Source organism: Heteronotia binoei, chromosome 16 (genome assembly GCF_032191835.1).
Source record: "Heteronotia binoei isolate CCM8104 ecotype False Entrance Well chromosome 16, APGP_CSIRO_Hbin_v1, whole genome shotgun sequence".
NCBI classification, from domain to species: domain Eukaryota; kingdom Metazoa; phylum Chordata; class Lepidosauria; order Squamata; family Gekkonidae; genus Heteronotia; species Heteronotia binoei.
In genome coordinates, this window is record NC_083238.1 from 58175906 (window position 1) to 58180772 (window position 4867).

The 4867-nt window shown below is 45.0% G+C and overlaps 1 long non-coding RNA gene across 1 annotated transcript; it reads right to left on the minus strand.

Moving 5' to 3' along the window:
* Nucleotides 1-1161: 1161 nt before the first annotated feature.
* On the minus strand, nucleotides 1162-4652 carry LOC132585383 (uncharacterized). The gene is made up of 2 exons (XR_009556307.1): nucleotides 4414-4652; nucleotides 1162-1503 (listed from the first exon to the last, which is right to left on the minus strand). It is a non-coding gene; the product is annotated as an uncharacterized LOC132585383 (long non-coding RNA).
* Between the last annotated feature and the right edge of the window lie 215 nt (nucleotides 4653-4867).

Genomic DNA, 4867 nt, shown 5'->3' on the forward strand with positions numbered 1-4867 from the left:
TGCAAAAGATGTAAAACCAATTTGGAAACCTTTTTATGATTGGTCAAATGTATCGATTTAATCTTTGTACGTTAGTTGAATACTGCATTTTCTTCCTGTATTCTCATAAGTTTAAGTACAAATTAGTAGAAGACTTAGAATTAACTGACAGCCTATGAGCCTGAATATGTAAATAATGGAATAATATTTTATAGATTTATGATGCAGAAAACAAGATAATTAACTTTTTCCCCCTTCCTGCCCCCTGTTCTCTTCTGTATCCCTTAAAAAGGTAAAGGTAGTCTCCTGTTCAAGCATCAGTCATTTCCGACTCTGGGGTGACATTGCTTTCACATTTTCACGACTGACTTTTTGCTGCAGTCCTAAACTCTGCTTACAACCTGAGTTCAATCCCCAGCAGAAGCTGGGTTTTCAAGTAGCTGGCTCGAGGTTGACTCAGCCCTCCATCCTTCCGAGGTCAGTCAAATGAGTCCCCAGCTTGCTGGGGGGGGAAGTGTAGATGACTGGGGAAGGCAATGGCAAACCATCCCATAAAAAGTCTGCTGTGAAAATGTTGTGAAAGCAACGTCACCCCAAAGTCAGAAACGACTAGTGCTTGCACAGGGGACATTTCCTTTCCTTGCCGTTGCCTTCCCCAGTCATCTACACTTTTTTCCCAGCAAACTGGATACTCATTTTACCAGCCTCGGAAGGACGGAAGGCTGAGTCAACCTCAAGCCAGCTACCTAAACCCAGCTTCCGCCGGGATTGAACTCAGGTCGTGAGCAGCACTTAGGACTGTATCCCTTACACCCCTTCTTTATAAACTGAATAAAATAAACAGGAATCCAGCATAGGGATTCATCTCACACCTGGAGGCGGTACAGGAGGTGCCTGGTCTGGCCCACAGGCCACATTCCATCACATCCTCCTAGGTTTTTCTCAGCACCTAGACAGGCTTTCCCCTCCCCCCCCCTCTCAGGGAGCTCACCACTACCATCTGACCTATGTATGGAATTGCCCATTGGGAGGGTCAAGACTCCTGCCTTCCCTTCCAAGTACTGAGGCCTTGCCTCTGTGTCTCCCCCTGCCCAGTGCATGGTCACCATGGGGTAGGGTTGCCAATCCCCAGGTAGGAATAAATACAGAAACCAAAAAACATCTGTGACCAGACTACTCAACTTTTTAATACTTTTTAATATATTTATATGCTTTTAAATATAAAACTGCTTCAGTTTTATATATTTAATACAAAAGTCCACATTGACCACCACAAAATCCAATACATCCTTAAAACAGAGCCCATAATAAACAGATACAGCATACAAATAGCTAGTTAAATATATATTTATAATAGACGCGTTTCGTGTTCCCACTTCTTCGGTATTATGATATCTTCCACTTCTGCTGCATATTACAAGCGAGTAAGCCAGTTCCTTTTATTAGAAGCATAGCAAAGCCTTCAACTCCAATGCTGGCCAAAAAACTCTTCCTATAAGTACTGAGGCTTCATGAAGGAAATACCTTGAAAATATAAATAACAAAACTCTAACACAGGTTGTTTATAGGGTTGCCAATCCCCAGGTGGGGGCAGGGGATCCCCCGATTTGGAGACCCTCCCCCCGCTTCAGGGTCGTCAGAAAGCGGGGGGGAGGGGAGGTAAATGTCTGCTGGGAACTCTGTTATTCCCTATGGAGATTTATTCCCATAGAAAATCATGGAGAATCTAGGGGGGTATCTAGGGGGGCTGTTTTGGGGGTTAGAGGCACCAAATTTTTAGTTTAGTACCTAGTGCCTCTCCCCAAAATATCCACCAAGTTTCAAAAAGATTGGACCAGGGGGTCCAATTCTATGAGACCTAAAAGAAGGTGCCCCTATCCCTCATTATTTCCTATGGAAGGAAGGAATTGAAAAGGTGTGCCGTTGCTTTAAATGTGATGGCCAGAACTCCCTTTGGAGTTCAATTATGCTTGTCACAGCCTTGATCCTGGCTCCACCCCCAAAGTTCCCAGATATTTCTTGAATTGGAATTGGCAACCCTAGTTGTTTATGAACTGGGACGGAGACAGTGCTGGTTGCCTTGGTGGATGACCTCCAGCGGCATCTGGATCGGGGCGGCTCTGCGGTACTGATGTTATTAGACCTGTCGGCGGCATTTGATACAGTCGACCATCAGTTACTAAAGCGCCGCCTTGCCGACATAGGGGTTAGGGGGCTGGCCTTACAGTGGCTTTCCTCCTTCCTCTCTGATCGGGGACAAAGGGTGGCCATTGGGGGCGAGCGATCCCAGAGGCACACACTTGATTGTGGGGTGCCTCAGGGAGCAGTTCTCTCCCCAATGCTGTTTAACATTTATATGCGCCCCCTTGCCCAGATTGTCTGGAGGTTTGGGCTGGGTTGCCATCAATATGCAGATGACACCCAGCTCTATCTACTAATGGACGGCCGGCCTGGCTCCGCCCCAGGGAACCTGGATCGGGCCTTGCAGGCTGTAGCGGCGTGGCTTAGATTGAGTGGGTTGAAGTTGAACCCAGCGAAGACAGAGGTCCTTTGCGTGGGTCGCGGCGCCCAGGGAGGGGAAATAGCTCTCCCAACCTTCGACGGCGCACCATTGGAACCAGTGCGCCAGGTAAAGAGTTTGGGTGTTTTACTGGAGCCTTCATTATCAATGGAGGCCCAGATAGCAGCCACTGCCAAGTCAGCATTCTTTCACCTGAAGCGGGCAAGGCAGTTGGCCCCCTTCCTGGAACGCCGCGACCTCGCAACAGTGATCCATGCAACGGTCACCTCAAGATTGGACTACTGTAATGCCCTCTACTTGGGGCTACCTCTGTGCCGGACTCGGAAGCTGCAGCTAGTGCAGAATGCGGCGGCCAGGCTGTTACTGGGGCTCCCGAAATGGGAGCACATACAGCCGGGGCTGCGCGGACTGCACTGGCTGCCAGTTATCTACCGAGTCCAGTACAAAGTGTTGGTTATTACCTTTAAAGCCCTATATGGCCGAGGACCTGCCTACCTAAGGGACCGTCTCTCCCCGTATGAACCCCAGAGGGCACTGAGGTCAGCAAGTAAAAACAAAATGACCATCCCTGGGCCGAGAGAGGCCAAACTCCAAAACAGCAGAGTACGAGCCTTTTCAGTTGCGGCACCTGCACTGTGGAACCAGCTCCCGGAGGAGGTGCGGGCCCTGCGGAACCTCGACCAGTTCCGCAGGGCCTGCAAGACTGCCCTTTTTAGACACGCCTATAATGATACGGACTGCTGAGTCGCAATGAACGAAGAACCGCCATCTCTAACACCATTTAAACTGGCAGATTCAGCGCCAGAACAGCTATTACTGCCAGATATATATATAATGTAATGTAAAATTAAGTATTTTAACTGAATTAACGGGTTTTTATATGTGTAATTTTAATTGCTAATCTAATGTTTTACTATTTATGTTAATATATTACTTACTGTTAGCCTCCCTGAGCCGCTTTGCGGGGAGGGCGGGGTAGAAATAAAATGTATTATTATTATTATTATTATAACTAATCTAATACATTTCAAAGACCCAGGGATGAAACCAATTTTTTTCCTCAAAAACAATTTGGCTATTATAGGGAGCATACACTCTTAAAAACTCACCCATTGTTGCACTATATTTTTTCTATAAGGAGCAAGCCACTTATATTTATGCGGTTCCAAACCTTCACTTCTGCATATGGCATGATGCTCTCTAGCAGTAAACTATGCAGCAATGAGATCCAATGTATATAAAGAGTAAACTATTTATCATTTCAAGCAGGACCAAAATCTTTCTTTATTGCTTGCAGAAAAACTCTAAAGATACTGCCTTCTGTTGGTCCTTTTCAAAGGAATGTTCCCCATAATTGCAAACAGCTGACTATACTTATGGCCCCAAAGGTGCAGAAACCTTAATCAGGGTTGCCAACTTACTCATAACAATTTAATACAATTTCTTTAATTCTTTAAGGCAACCTGATTTATAATACATATCTCAAAGACCCAGGGATGAATCTAAAACTTTATCTCAAAAAACAATTTAGCTATTATTGAAGACATAGAAGAAGACATTGGATTTATATCCCGCCCTCCACTCGAGAGTCTCAGAGCGGCTCACAATCTCCTTTACCTTCCTCCCCCACAACAGACACCCTGCGAGGTGGGTGGGGCTGAGAGGACTCTCCCAGCAGCTGCCCTTTCAAGGACAACCTCTGCCAGAGCTCTGGCTGACCCAAGGCCATTCCAGCAGGTGCAAGTGGAGGAGTGGGGAATCAAACCTGGTTCTCCCAGATAAGAGTCCACACACTTAACCACTACACCAAACAGCTGACTATACTCATGACCCCCCACAGCTGACGTAAAATTTGTTTCATATTTTATGTCTCCTTTACAATTATAGGGAGCATACACTCTTAAAAAACTCACCCATTGTTGCACTACATTTTTTCTATAAGGAGCAAGCCACTTATATTTATGTGGTTCCAAACCTTCACTTCTGCATATGGCATGATACTCTCTTTTTACTATGCAGCAATGAGATCCAATATATATAAAGAGTAAACTTTTTCTTATTTAAAGCAGGACCAAAATCTTTCTTTATTGCTGGCAGAGAAACTCTAAAGATACTGCCTTCTGTTGGTCCTTTCCAAAGGAATGTTCCCCATAATTGCAAACAGCTGACTATACTTATGGCCCCAAAGGTGCAGAAACCTTAATCAGGGTTGCCAACTTACTTATAATTTAATACAATTTCTTTAATTCTTTAAGGCAACCTGATTTATAATACATATCTCATATAAAACCAGCTGACGTAAAATTTGTTTCGTATTTTATGTCTCCTTTACAATTTCTTTAATTTATCCAATATAGGAGTCCGCCC